We start from the raw sequence: 16292 nt of genomic DNA on the forward strand, positions 1-16292 counted from the left end.
TGAATTTATCAGAATCTTCATTAATGCTTATGTAAATGGGTAAATATAAATCCACAGCAGGAAAGAAACTTCTTTCTTATAGATCTACATGTAAATTCAATGGTTATAACCACAAATTTCAGTTAATAATTTATTAAATATACTGTAATTCATATCAAAACAAATAGTAGTCTATTAAAATATCTATTTAAAGAAAGTATATAGAACAATGCCTTTCACATAGTTAAATTATTATGTTAGGTTTCTATGGTTGTACCAAGACACAATAACCAAGTTCATCTTATAACTCTAAGGTACAAAACTTCACTGCGTAAAGTCATTGTAGGAATAAACAACTATAAGCAGGAATTGGAGCAGGAGCCATAGAAGAACTCTGCTCTCTGGCTTGCCTTGCTTCACTTGCTTAGTCTATTTTCTTGTGTAATATAGGGCCACTTGCTCAGGAGGAGAGCACTCTCAGTGGACTTGATCCTCCAAGATCAATCATTAAACAGGAAAATGTTTGTCCACAGACTAACCTTACAGAGGAGCTTCCCTGATTAAAATCCATCTTCCCAAATGACCCTATCTTGTGAAATAGTGATAAGAACTAACCAAGACAATTGGTAAAACAAGATTTTTCTTCAGGTTCCATAGATGAAAATGTTCTTTAGTTCCCATAATGGACACAGTGGATGATTAGAAGGACATGATGTCTTCTGGCTGAAGAAGAGAAGATGAACATAGAGACTCACAGCAGTTAAAACAACAAGTGTAAACATCATACAAGCTCAAGCCAACCCAAAATTTATGATCCTAGTCAGAAGTATTTTTTATTCTAGTAAATGTAAGCATAATACCTACATTTATTTCTATCCTATTCAAGACACTGGGTGCTATTTTAAAATACATAAGTCATTTGAAGTTGATGTCTGTGAAGATGAGAGGTAAACATTTATTTCCATTTTTTTCACATGAGGTATTCTGTTTGCTCAGCAACATTCACTGAGGATGCCATCTTTTCAACAATGTGTATTTTTTACATCTTTGTCAAAACTCAGAAAGCTATAGGATTAGGGATATATATGTATGTATGTATATATATATATATATATATATATATATATATATATATATGTCAACTCTATTGTTTTCTATTTCAATGGCCATTATGCCTGATTTTATGACAATTCCACTATTTCTTTTTAATATTATACATTTGTAACATAATTTAAAATACAGGACTATGATACCTTCAACAAATATTTATTGTCCAAAATTAGCTAGCCTGGGTTTTTTTAGTTACAGATGAAATGCAAGATGGTGGTGATGATGATGATGATGATGATGACGACAACAACGACGACAATGATGATGTTAATGATGTTGATATATCTGTGAACAATTGTGTATAATTTCTAATGGGAATTGCCTTAATTCTCTAGATCAAATTCATTAAGCTTTTCAACCCCTCCATATACATGAGAGTTCTTTACATTTTCTAATACCAAGATCAATTTCTTCTCTAATTGTGTTAAAATTTACATTCCCCATTAATTTCATTTCCTTCATTCAACTTAATTTATGACCAGGCTACTTTTTTCGTCTTATTCTTTAATGTCATCTGTGTGGTCTCTATGTGCAAGTATAAGAATGCTAATAGCAAGTTAAAAGGCAGAGCAAAATTCAAATTCTAGAAGCTTTTCAGCAATGTAAAGTCATTTTATAATCATCCAGTACTTAGTCGTACCCAATATCAAAGAGTGTGATTCTAGTGCTGAGGATCACAAGAACCATGGTTTTGACAAGCATGGAAATAGCTTGGCTTACCTAAGGGCTACCAATACCATTACTATGATATCTTTTTTGGTGATGACCTCATCTTTAGGATGGGTATAGGCAGGGATTGTGTTCATGCAAGCACACCTTTAATCACAGAACTTGGCAGACAAAGGCAAGAAGACCATTGTGGTTTTGAGACCTGCCTGGTCTATATAGTGAGATCTAGGTCAGTCAGGACAATATAGAGAGAGACCCTGTCTCAAAAAATATAAACAAACAAGCAAACAAAACAAAGCAAAATGATGAGTTAAAGAAGCTAGAAATGACTTTTATGCCACCAATAGTTTACTTCATGGTCGAAATTATATATGACAACTTTGGAAAAGTGGATCACTCATGAACACTACCATCCTTTGGAAGACAACAAATATTTTCTCTGGCATGATCCTAAATACATGTTGTTGTAGCTTTGAGGTTACCTAGTACATTGTCTTATTCCATTTGTTTGCCAACGATGTAGGCAAAGTCATCTCCAAACTGAATGACATCAAGCTGCCTTTGGATTTCCAGCCCTAAAAATGATAAGATGAATTCCAGTTCATCCTTTATTCCAAATCAGTTAAGTATCTTTTCTAGAACCTTTGAAGAAGGCCTTAGTATGCCTACTTTATCAAGTTCAATCAATAAAGTTTGTCTATCAGAATAAAGCTAAGAAACAAATCATTGTTTTTGGAATAATGTCTTAAATATGCACTTGTTTTCATAGGAACTGTAGTTTATGAAACAAACTTTTCATCTGAAAACTTACTTTGACTCAAGAAAGTGATATTTTTATTTGTCAACAAACCATATTTAAACTATATACTGTGCAATTATAGATTCACACTTTATTTTTTGTTATTTTACTATTTGTCATTCATATGAGAAAAAACATTTAAAAAAGATAAAACTACCCTAGAAGGTGTTAAAAGCCTCAGATATCTCTCCCATTGCTGTCCATTAAAAATTACATTCTACATTTTATAATTTAAAAACTAACACTAATTTGTATTTATTTACAGTATTTTCCATTATTTCTATGTGCTAATTAATAAATGACTTTTTCAAAACTTTAAATTCTTTTTTTTCAATTGGATATATTTCTTTATTTACATTTTAAATGTTATTCCCTGTCCTGGTTTCCAGTCTAAAAGCCTCCTACCCCCTCCCCCCCCCATAAGGGTGTTCCCCCCATCCTGAATCAGTATTAAAAGGACATTGAGAGAAGCAAAAAACAAGAACATTAACACAAAATATTTTTAATCTTAGTGGTCAATTAATTTTAATGTATTATTGATTCTTAAGTATAATATTCTTATATTTCAATTTTGTATAATGATCGATTTATATAAATATGAGTTAACCTTTCATAGAGTTAATAAAATGTATACTTATATTGCACATTTTTCATTTAATTAATTTGTATCTAAGTGAATAAAAGAAGACTAAATTTCTTAGAAAGTATATTTAGAAAAAAAGGAAGAAGAGAAATGTCAATCGTTGTAAAATAAACATTACTTTAGATTATCATGGATATAGAAAAATTATACAAAGATGATTGGGCAAAAGTTGTGTTTTTATTTTAAAAAATGTAAATGCTCTTTAAGTATATTTTCCTTTTCCTCACCAGGTGTTAAACTAATGTTCACATCTTAAAACTGAAAAATGTGTGCTTCTTACTATGTCTTAACCTTAGGGGTAACTATTATTCACCTGTGGATCAATGCCAGTGCCAGCTCAAATAAATGATGTTTAGTATCGAATCATTTCCCAGGACACTGGCTATACAATGCTGCAGTTGGATTGGAAGCTCATAAATCTTTGAGTTGAGTCTGGTGTGATTTTGAAGTGCACTCTGTTCTGATACCACTAAAGATGAGATGTGAGGCTTTGGCACTGGAGCACTGTGGTTTATCTGGAGTAGATACTATTGTAAACGACTGCCTCGTGATGATTTGATCAATAATTCATGCTTTCTACCATGCCCAGAAATATCCACAGGGGAAGGGGTTCCTAAAGTAATATATTTGATGTGTGAATAAAAAAGATTTGGCACTTCGGAGTAGCTGGTTCATCCAAATTGAAGTGTTCTATTTGCAAACTACCACATTCATTAATGATTTAAAGATGTCTACTGTCTTTAGATGCTATGCCTTTCCATTATTTATTTCCACCAAGGTAGGGATAATTAGCTTTCCTTCTCCAGACTGTGCTTGAGCAATATTTCATGGTATGTTACAGTGTGTTGTGTTTTTTGGCATCCTGTGCATTTCTCACTTGAGAAGGATACTAAAATAGAGAAAAAAAACTATGTAGAAGAAAATACTTCTTGTTAGTTTACACTAGTGTTTACCAGTGTGCTTTAGATTGGTGTATCTATTAACACTCATGGGAAAAGCTTCTTTTTTTAGTAGAAGGTGACTTACATAGGAACATATAAATGTTCCGTGTGCAGAGAATAAGAGATTATGGAATGCTGAGATGAAAATTGGTTATAAATGGTCTAGTCCAGTTTATGCATCATTGTGTAAAAGCTTACACCAAAGGCAACATATAGAGGTAAACTTAGCATATGCTTTCAGAAAGAAAAGCATCCATCTCAGTGTGCAGTCATGGCAGCAAGTAACAGGAACAGGCACTGTCAAAATTACTTCTCATTTATACACAGGAAGCAGAAGCAAAGTAAATGTTGGTGAAGGCTGTAAGTATCAAAACCTACGCTGCCAGTGACATACTTTCTGCAGCAAGTCATTACATCACAAAAATACTTCTACTACTACCCAAACAGTGCTAGCATTTGGGTATTGGGTTACTAAATATGTGGATACACTCAGGATATTTTTCATTCTAATTTACAGAAGGGGACACAGGAGGAAACAAATCATGATAGAATTGATCAAAACACATTGTCTGCATTTGAGAAATAACCAAGCGCGCACACACACACACACACACACACACACACACACACACTCACACACAAAGACACACACCCAACTAAAATTAAATAATTATATAAAATGAGTATGCTTTAATGCTTTATTAAGCACCTGTATTTCTGATCTTGGAATTTTCTTAGTCTTAAACATTATGTCATTGTAGGACAAGTGGTTGACAATCATGAAAATAACATGTATCTTTTAGCTTGCCTTTATAAAAGGAAACATTCAATTAATTGTACTACTAAGTGAGCTAATTCACCTTTGTATTATTTATTCAAAAATATTATACAATTATAATTCTTAACTAGTCTCATTGATTCAGAAAATAAATGATACAATCCAGCCAATAACTTCATTATAGTATGATGTGTGCTGGGCTTTAAAAATATAAAATAGTATACTTATTTGATTTTAACCATCAAATCCTCTTGTAGTTTATTTACTGTAATGAAATTAACTGGAAAAAATCAGGCAAATAATAATCAAATCAATAAACAAATGGAAAAAGAATTCACAACTTAAGGCAAAAATTATGGTACTTATCTGGCATCAATGTGTCAGAGTTAAAATTTAAGTGCAATGATTTGAACATCAGAATTAAAGAAGCACAAAGTTGAATTTATTACAATAGAATATCAAAATAAATTAATTTAAAAATCATATTTATTTGCATACATGCATATATTCTATAATTACATAAAATATCTTTGAATTTTACTGTAATTGATTCTCATATCATATTTGTACAGATGATAAGTCATGTACTATCTGTACTTTGTAAGTTACTCCTATAACTTTATCTTCTTGTATCAGGCTACACTTTTTTTCAAAATATAATTGTAGTGTTTCTTACTTTTATAATCTCATTTGTCCAGCTGAATAAATCTTACATGCAGAATTAGCTATTATATTCAAGAAAACGGAATGAATAGTGTTTCTCATACATTGTCAAATTAAAATAAATTAACTTCCATTTACTGTGTTCTAGACAAGATCACACTATTTGTCCTAGTTAAAATGCCCTATTATTTTATGTTATGAGGCAAATATAAATATAACCTTACTGTCAACAGTTTAGCTGAGATATTTGTTCCCTAGTAGAGACCTTTAATAGAATGCTACTACATGTTAAAGAAAGCCACAATTGAAAACAGAATTTAATAAAATGAGTGGTAAGAAGATTAAAATTTATAACAGACTTGCAGAACTAGTCCTTGTTACATTCAATGTCAAAATCTCCCTGAAGGATAATGTTGAGCAGTCACTCTGCAGTGAGCAACTCTACTTCACAGGAGATACTTTCTACTTTAAAAGAAATGGCAGAATCTACATACGAGCTCAAGTCAACCTGTGACTGTGTGGTTTATAAGTTATAATGTTCATTGACTCAACTTGTTTAGTTCAGCTACAGCTAGATATATGGAAAAAATTCAGCCAGGGTCAAGAATAATATAGCAATGCAAAATACTCTTCTTTTTAAAATCATATATGATATATCCCTAATATTTTTTCTCTTTTATTAGTCTGTGGTATTGCAATTGCAAAGTTAGAAAATTATCTCAGAAATTATACTGAACTGACCATTTTTAAATTGAGAGAACCAAATTTTTAAAAATTGAAATGCTCAAGAGTTGAGTTCTTCTTAGAAGGGGAAACAAAAATATTCAGAGGAGGAGGTATGGAGACAAAGTTTGGAGCAGAGACTGAAAGAATAGCCATTTAGAGCCTGCCCCACCTAGGGATCCAGCCCATATACACACAGTCACTAAAACCAGACAATATTGCTGATGCCTAGAAGTGCATGCTGACAGGAGACTAATACAGCTGTCTCCCGAGAGGCTCTGCCAGAGCATGACAAATAGGGAGGCAGATGCTCACAGCTCACCATTGAACTGATAACAGGGTCCCGATTGGAGGAGTTAAAGAAAGGATTGGAGAAGCTGAACGGGTTTGCAACCCCATAAGAAGAACAATACTAACCAACCAGAGCTCCCAGGGTCTAAACCACCATCCAATGAGCACACATTGGACTTAGAACATCTAACCCTAATGGAGACGTTAGAAAAAGGACTGAAGGGATTTGCAACACCATAGAAAGAACAATGTCAGCCAAGCATAATGCCCAGAGCTCCCAGGGACTAAACCACTGACCAGAGTACAAATGAAGGGACCATGGCTCCAGCTGCTTATGTAGCAGAGGATGACATTATCTGGCATCAGTGGGAGGGAAGCCCCTTGGTTCTGTGGAGGCTTGATGAACCAGCTAGGGCACTGAAATAGGAGGGGGTGAGTGAGTGAGGGAGCTCCTTCATAGAAGAAGGGATAGGGCAGGAGATAAGAGGGTTTAACTGGGAAAGGTAATAACATTGGAAATAAATAAATAAAATAACCAATAAAATAAAATAATATAAAATAAAAATGTTATACTTTGGGTTCTTCCTAGCCTAAAACTTCCTTTCATTATAATATGTTACAGAAACACATATAGAGCTCATAGTTACTGATATGTAAGGTATAAAATAAATATTATATTTAGATGTTCTGATACATGGTAATATTTCAATCTTCTTGTATGTGTTGAGGCTGGACTTGTGACCAATTATTTGGTCAGTTTTGGAGAAGGTACCATGAAGTGCTGAGAAGAAGGTATATTCTTTTGTTTTAGGGTGGAATGTTCTATAAATATCTGTTATGTCCATTTGGTTCATAATTTCTGTTAGTTTCTCTATGTCTCTGTTTAGTTTCTGTTTCTATCCTCTGTCCATTGATAAGCATGTGCATGAGGTGTTGAAATCTCCGACTATTATTGTCTAAGGTGCAATGTGTGCTTTGAGCTTTAGTAAAGTTTATTTTTTGAATGTAGGTGCCCTTGCATTTGCAGCATAGATATTCAAAATTGAGAGTTCATCTTGGTGAATTTTTCCTTTGAAGAATCTGTAGTGTCTGTCCTACCATATCTTTTTTGATGACTTTTAGTTGAAAGCTACTCTAGCTTGTTTCTTGTAACCATGTGCTTGGAAAATTGTTTTCCAGCCTTTGACTCTGAGAGAGCATCTGTCTTTGTCACTGAGGTGAGTTTACTATGTGCAGCAAAATGCTGGGTCCTGTTTGTGTGTCCAGTCTGTTAGTCTATCTTTTTATTGGGGAATTGGGTCCACTGATGTTAAGAGATACTCAGGAATAGTGATCATTGTTTCTTGTTATTTTTGTTGTTAGAGGTGGAATTATGTTTGTTTGTCTCTCTTCTGGGTTTGCTGCAAGATTACCCTCTTGCTTTTTGTAGGGTATATTTTCCTTCCTTGTATTGGAGTTTTCCATCTCTTATCTTTTTAAGGGCTGGAATTTTGGAAAGATATTGTGTTAATTTGGTTTTGTCATAGAATACCTTGTTTTCTCCATCTATGTTAACTGAGTGTTTTGATGGGATTTGTGTTCTATTAGAGTCTATATGAAATCTGCCCAGGAACTTCTGGCTTTCATAATCTCTGGTGATAATTCGGGAATAATTCTGATAGTTCTTTATATGTTACTTAACAGTTTTCCCTTACTGTTTTAATATTCTTTCTTTGTTTTGTGTGTTTGGTGTTTTGCATACGATATGTGGGGAAGAATTTCTTTTCTGGTCCAATCCATTTGGAGTTCTGTATGCTTCTTGTATGATTATGGGCATCTCTTCTATAATTTTGGAGATATTTGCCAGCCATTTAAGTTGGCAGTCTTTGCTCTCTTCTATACCTATTATCCTTTGGTTTGATCTCACTGTGTCCTGGATTTCCTGGATATTTTGGGTTAGGAATTTTTTTCTCTTTACATTATCTTTGAAGGTTGTTTCAATGTTTTCCATGGCATCTTCTCCCCTGAGATTCTCTCTTCTATCACTTATATTCTGTTGGTGATTCTTGTGTCTATGACTCCTGATCTCTTTCCTAGGTTTTCTATCTCCTGGGTTGTCTCCCTTTGTGGTTTCTTTATTGTTTCTATTTACATTTTCAATTTGTTCATCTCTTTGGTTGTGTTTTCCTGTAATTCTTTCAGGGATTTTTGTGTTTTATCTCTAAGGTCTTCTACTTGTTTACTTGTGTTGTCTTGTATTTCTCTTAGGGAATTATCTATATCCTTCTTAAAATCCTCTATCATCATCATGAGATGTGATTTTAAATTCAAATCTTGCTACTCTGGTGCATTTGGATATCCAGTATGTGCTTTGGTGGGAGATTTGGGCTCTGATGATTCCAAGTCGTCTTGATTTCTGTTGCTTAGGTTCCTGTGCTTGCCTCTAGGCATCAGGTTGTCTCTGGAATTAGCGTGTCTTGCTGTCCCTGACAGTGGCTTGACCTTGCTATAAGCCCTTGGACCCATTTTCTTACAGCCAGATGTGGGTACAGAAAGCTGAGGAACCGCTTTACCTCAGCAGGCAGGCAGAAATTAGGAGGGTCCTGTCCCAGACTGCTCTTGGATTTGTGTGTTCTGAGGCCTCCCAGGCTGTTTGCTCAGAGTAGAAGAGTTGGTCTTACCTCTGTTCTCAGGTGTATCAATGCTCCTGGAGACTCTTGCTTTTAGCTCTGGGTGCAGGCAGAAAGTGGAAGTGTCCTGTCCCTGAGTGTTCCTAGATTCCTGTGCACAGAGGGCACTAGGTGGGATTTACTTGCACCAGGAATGTGAGCAGAAGTGGTGGTCCCCATGAGCTCTCAGGAATGTACTCATTTCTGAGAATCTAGCTCTCTTCCCCATGGGATTTGGGGGCAGCAAGTTAATCCCAAAGAAAACAGACTTTTAGTAAAATGTTAACTTAAGAATAATATATTAATCAAATTACAATTCCTAAAGTGAATACTATGAAAGTTGGGTCTGAAGTTGACTGACTTCATTAAAGAGGACTGCAGCAGCATCTTATAACATGATGTTATGGCATAACAGAGGACTGTTGATTCCAGAACCATCCTGAGTATAGGTACACTAGGTTAAATAAAAAAGACTTACCAAATTTCATGGAAGCTACTCTTATTACAAAGAAACTTAGAGAATTATAATCTGCCTTCTTTTCTTTTTCTAGCCAAATGATTTCTTTTCTTTACTACTTAGAGTTAAAATTGTATATGAATACATGTCTCAGAAATTAAATTCAGTGACCTGAAGCTATAAAAATTAATATGGCAAGGGAAATAAACTTCAGGGGAATTGTTTGCTTATAGAAATTCACATTCCTTTCTTGATTATTCTTGTGGCACAAATCATACAATCCTTTATTTAGAATCCCTCTGGCACAACATTCTTATTCCTTACTTATTTACAAAGGAGATAGCGTGACACAGAGAATAAAGTAGCACACTGTTGCAGTCACAAAAATCTAAGCTGACAAGAAGGGGACACAAGCATATTCTATGCATCCTCTGTGCACTGAGATCCCTGCTGAGTATTTTATATTTATTTTTCACATTAATTGTGCCCCCAAAGCAACAATACTATGTTGTATCTCAAAACAGAAATAACATGCTCTGGAAGCCAATGTTCAGAAATATGACTCTGAAAGTTTTACATTTCAGTCTTGGATAAACTGAATGTCTCTGTCGGGAAAAAATAGTAATTACTACTACTACCTATAGTACTATAGGTACTATATATAGTACTATAGTACTATAGTTTGTATTAGTTTAAATTGTCCCATGACATTAGAATGGTGTTCAGTAGAGTGTGAATGTGCTTTCTCATATATGGATCTTTGCATTTGTTACAGTTTGAATATGGATCAATCTGATTTGCTCACAATACCTTTTAGAAAATAATGGCACAGTTCTAGCTACAATCCAGCAGGACAGAAAGAGTAGCAAATCAAATTTATTGCCTGTCACTTGTGAAGATGCTAAATGAGTATTGGCATGCAAGATGAATGAATAAGTAGGTTAAAATTGTGCCTGACTTCTGACGCCTCTTTTGTAATTCATTTCCTTCTGACTTATGCTTATTAATTTCAATAGAAAGAACACTATACAAACTTTTCCATCTATCCTACCAAATATTCCTACTGAGCTTAGGAAATATTTTCACATTAATAAAATACCATGAAGAAATATTTATACTATTGTCTAAGAAGTGTTACTTTGACTGTTGTAAAACACACCTGAGTTTAAATCTTCAAAGCTTTGTAATTAAGTAAATTTCTAAATATTCTAATCTTTAGATATCTCAAATAGAAATTATAATAGTTCACAGCACAGTGGAAGGTGAATATGACTACAGTACATGCACAATTCTTAAAAACAGATCACAATCTCAGCTAGATGCTGCTTTCATAGTATCTACTTTGCTGTATATTGGTGCACATCAAGGACATTTGTAGGAACAAGCACTTCAAAAAAGTAGCAGATAGCAAACATATATGTTCTTATGTACAGATGTTATGATAATGGCAGATTTTCTAACAACACTGACTTTCACGTTTTTATTTCACCTGATAGCCAGTACTTACTGGAATGAAAAATAAAATGAACAGTATTAACTTCCTTCCACCTTTAGTCTATGTATAGACTTTATTACATAGAGAAAAAGAAGATAGCAAATGACAGTGGCTTGATTTCTTACAAAGTAACTCACTTCTGAAACTCTTACAGTTTTTAAACCCAGAGAAGAAGGTTTGAGTTTCACAAACTTTCTTCTCCTGAAATATCAACTGCAGGTCAAGTTTGTCATCAATACTTCTGATTGCTGGTAATTAATTACTTGATTAGTTAATTAAGAAGATCCCAAGAACACCTTCTGTCATTGTGATATTAGTATGTAAAGTTCATAAAACATGAGGTATTTATTTACCTTCACTTCCTGAAGAGTGGAGAGAAGGAACATTTGAATGACAGGACACAATTCTTTCTTCACTTCCTGGAATACTGTATCCTCTAGGCCCTTATTCATTTATTCATGTACCTGGGAGTGCTAAGCATACCCTTCTGGGTTTTAATGGAGGCCTCATTATGTAAGTATTATTGATTACATTAATGGCCATTAGTGATTAAATAAATCTCTAGCCATTTTGGGTTTTGTTGCACAGAAAGAAGGTCAAAGAATAAGTTAAGATTTTCTACTGTATTCACTTTTTTGATGGGGAGGGTAGAAGAGAACAATTATACATTGATAAAATCTAACACATGAATTCAAATTGATTCACACACATAAGATCGATGATGAAACAAGTTAACTTGTAATCTTAAAAATTTTAGTTCAGAAAAATTTGTTTCATGTAGTGTTGGATATGTGTTCTGAATTACGTACCAAAACAAGGATTTTATATGTTTAAATCATGTTGTTGTCACAAAATGAAGAATATTTTATAAGAAATAGCTGAAGAGGAAGGAAACAGACCGGATAAACAGTTCTCTGCACCTAAATCCCGTGGGAGGGAGAGCTAAACCTTCAGAAAGGCAGACAAGCCTGGGAAACCAGAAGAGACTGCTCTCTGTACATACATCTCGGACGCCAGAGGAAAACACCAAAGGCCATCTGGAACCCTGGTGCACTGAAGCTCCCGGAAGGGGCGGCACAGGTCTTCCTGGTTGCTGCCTCCGCAGAGAGCCCGTGGGCAGCAGCCCGCGAGCAAACTTGAGCCTTGGGACCACAGGTAAGACCAACTTGTCTGCTGCAAGAAAGCTGCCTGGTGAAATCGGGACACACAGAGGCAGAATTCCTCTAGGACCTGGCACGTCCTGTGTTTACCGGAAGTCCCACACCCGCAGATCCCGGCTTTCCGCACCTCTCTGCTCCCAGACCCCGTGGGAAAGAGACCTCACTGCCTGGTCAGGTGGGCACTCCTGAGGCTGCAGAGCAGAAGAGACCACCAACACTGCCCACCCCTGCCCACATCCCTGGCCCAAGAGGAAACTGTATAAGGCCTCTGGGCTCCCGTGGGGGAGGGCCCAGGAGCGGCAGGACCCCTGCCTGAGACACCACCAGAACCTGAAGGAAACAGACCGGATAAACAGTTCTCTGCACCCAAATCCCGTGGGAGGGAGAGCTAAACCTTCAGAGAGGCAGACAAGCCTGGGAAACCAGAAGAGACTGCTCTCTACACACACATCTCAGACGCCAGAGGAAAACACCAAAGGCCATCTGGAACCCTGGTGCACTGAAGCTCCCAGAAGGGGTGGCGCATATCTTTCTGGTTGCTGCCGCTGCAGAGAGTCCGTGGGCAGCACCCCACGAGCGAACTTGAGCCTTGGGACCACAGGTAAGACCAACTTTTCTACTGCAAGAAAGCTGCCTGGTGAACTCAAGACACAGGCCCACAGGAACAGCTGAAGACCTGTAGAGAGGAAAAACTACACGCCCGAAAGCAGAACACTCTGTCCCCATAACTGACTGAAAGAGAGTAAAACAGGTCTACAGCACTCCTGACACACAGGCTTATAGGACAGTCTAGCCACTGTCAGAAATAGCAGAACAAAGTAACACTAGAGATAATCTGATGGCGAGAGGCAAGCGCAGGAACCCAAGCAACAGAAACCAAGACTACATGGCATCATCCGAGTCCAATTCTCCCACCAAAAAAAACATGGAATATCCAAACACACCAGAAAAGCAAGATCTAGTTTCAAAATCATATTTGATCATGACGCTGGAGGACTTCAAGAAAGACGTGAAGAACTCCCTTAGGGAAACACAGGAAAACATTAATAAACAAGTAGAAGCCTACAGAGAGGAATCGCAAAAATCCCTGAAAGAATCGCAAAAATCCCTGAAAGAATTCCAGGAAAACACAATCAAACAGTTGAAGGAATTAAAAATGGAAATAGATGCAATCAAGAAAGAACACATGGAAACAACCCTGGATATAGAAAACCAAAAGAAGAGACAAGGAGCTGTAGATACAAGCTTCACCAACAGAATACAAGAGATGGAAGAGAGAATCTCAGGAGCAGAAGATTCCATAGAAATCATTGACTCAACTGTCAAAGATAATGTAAAGTGGAAAAAGCTACTGGTCCAAAACATACAGGAAATCCAGGACTCAATGAGAAGATCAAACCTAAGGATAATAGGTATAGAAGAGAGTGAAGACTCCCAGCTCAAAGGACCAGTAAATATCTTCAACAAAATCATAGAAGAAAACTTCCCTAACCTAAAAAAAAGAGATACCCATAGACATACAAGAAGCCTACAGAACTCCAAATAGATTGGACCAGAAAAGAAACACCTCCCGTCACATAATAGTCAAAACACCAAACGCACAAAATAAAGAAAGAAAATTAAAAGCAGTAACGGAAAAAGGTCAAGTAACATATAAAGGCAGACCTATCAGAATCACACCAGACTTCTCGTCAGAAACTATGAAGGCCAGAAGATCCTGGACTGATGTCATACAGACCCAAAGAGAACACAAATGCCAGCCCACGTTACTGTATCCTGCAAAACTCTCAATTAACATAGATGGAGAAACCAAGATATTCCATGACAAAACCAATTTACACAATATCTTTCTACAAATCCAGCACTACAAAGGATAATAAATGGTAAAGCCCAACATAAGGAGGCAAGCTATACCCTAGAAGAAGCCAGACACTAATCGTCTTGCCAACAAAACAAAGAGAATGAAAGCACACAAACATAACCTCACATCCAAATATGAATATAACAGGAAGCAATAATCACTATTCCTTAATATCTCTCAACATCAATGGCCTCAATTCCCCAATAAAAAGACATAGATTAACAAACTGAATACGCAACGAGGACCCTGCATTCTGCTGCCTACAGGAAACACACCTCAGAAACAAAGACAGACATTACCTCAGAGTGAAAGGCTGGAAAGCAATTTTCCAAGCAAATGGTCAGAAGAAGCAAGCTGGAGTAGCCATTCTAATATCAAATAAAATCAATTTTCAACTAAGTCATCAAAAAAGATAAGGAAGGACACTTCATATTCATCAAAGGAAAAATCCACCAAGATGAACTCTCAATCCTAAATATCTATGCCCCAAATGCAAGGGCACCTGCATATGTAAAAGAAACCTTACTAAAGCTCAAAACACACATTGCACCTCACACAATAATAGTGGGAGATTTCAACACCCGACTCTCATCAATGGACAGATCATGGAAACAGAAATTAAACAGAGATGTAAACAGACTAAGAGAAGTCATGAGCCAAATGGACTTAACGGATTTTTATAGAACATTCTATCCTAAAGCAAAAGGATATACCTTCTTCTCAGCTCCTCATGGTACTTTCTCCAAAATTGACCATATAATTGGTCAAAAAACGGGCCTCAACAGGTACAGAAAGATAGAAATAATCCCAACGCGTGCTATCGGACCACCACGGCCTAAAACTGGTCTTCAATAACGATCAAGGAAGAATGCCCACATATATTGGAAATTGAACAATGCTCTACTCAATGATAACCTGGTCAAGGAAGAAATAAAGAAAGAAATTAAAAACTTTTTAGAATTTAATGAAAATGAAGGTACAACATACCCAAACTTATGGGACACAATGAAAGCTGTGCTAAGAGGAAAACTCATAGCGCTGAGTGCCTGCAGAAAGAACCTGGAAAGAGCATATGTCAGCAGCTTGACAGCACACCTAAAAGCTCTAGAACAAAAAGAAGCAAATACACCCAGGAGGAGTAGAGGGCAGGAAATAATCAAACTCAGAGCGGAAATCAACCAAGTAGAAACAAAAAGGACCATAGAAAAAATCAACAGAACCAAAAGTTGGTTCTTTGAGAAAATCAACAAGATAGATAAACCCTTAGCCAGACTAACGGGGGACACAGAGAGTGCGTCCAAATTAACAAAATCAGAAATGAAAAGGGAGACATAACAACAGATTCAGAGGAAATTCAAAAAATCATCAGATCTTACTATAAAAACCTATATTCAACAATACTAGAAAATCTTCAGGAAATGGACAATTTCCTAGACAGATACCAGGTACCAAAGTTAAATCAGGAACAGATAAACCAGTTAAACAACCCCATAACTCCTAAGGAAATAGAAGCAGTCATTAAAGGTCTCCCAACCAAAAAGAGCCCAGGTCCAGATGGGTTTAGTGCAGAATTCTATCAAACCTTCATAGAAGACCTCATACCAATATTATCCAAACTATTCCACAAAATTGAAACAGATGGATCACTACCGAATACCTTCTACGAAGCCACAATTACTCTTATACCTAAACCACACAAAGGCACAACAAAGAAAGAGAACTTCAGACCAATTTCCCTTATGAATATCGACGCAAAAATACTCAACAAAATTCTGGCAAACCGAATCCAAGAGCACATCAAAACAATCATCCACCATGACCAAGTAGGCTTCATCCCAGGCATGCAGGGATTGTTTAATATACTGAAAACCATCAACGTGATCCATTATATAAACAAACTGAAAGAAGAAAACCACATGATCATTTCATTAGACGCTGAGAAAGCATTTGACAAAATTCAACACCCCTTCATGATAAAAGTCCTGGAAAGAATAGGAATTCAAGGTCCATACCTGAACATAGTAAAAGCCATATACAGCAAACCAGTTGCTAACATTAAACTAAATGGAGAGAAA

This window comes from Rattus norvegicus, chromosome 2 (assembly GCF_036323735.1).
Source record: "Rattus norvegicus strain BN/NHsdMcwi chromosome 2, GRCr8, whole genome shotgun sequence".
NCBI classification, from domain to species: domain Eukaryota; kingdom Metazoa; phylum Chordata; class Mammalia; order Rodentia; family Muridae; genus Rattus; species Rattus norvegicus.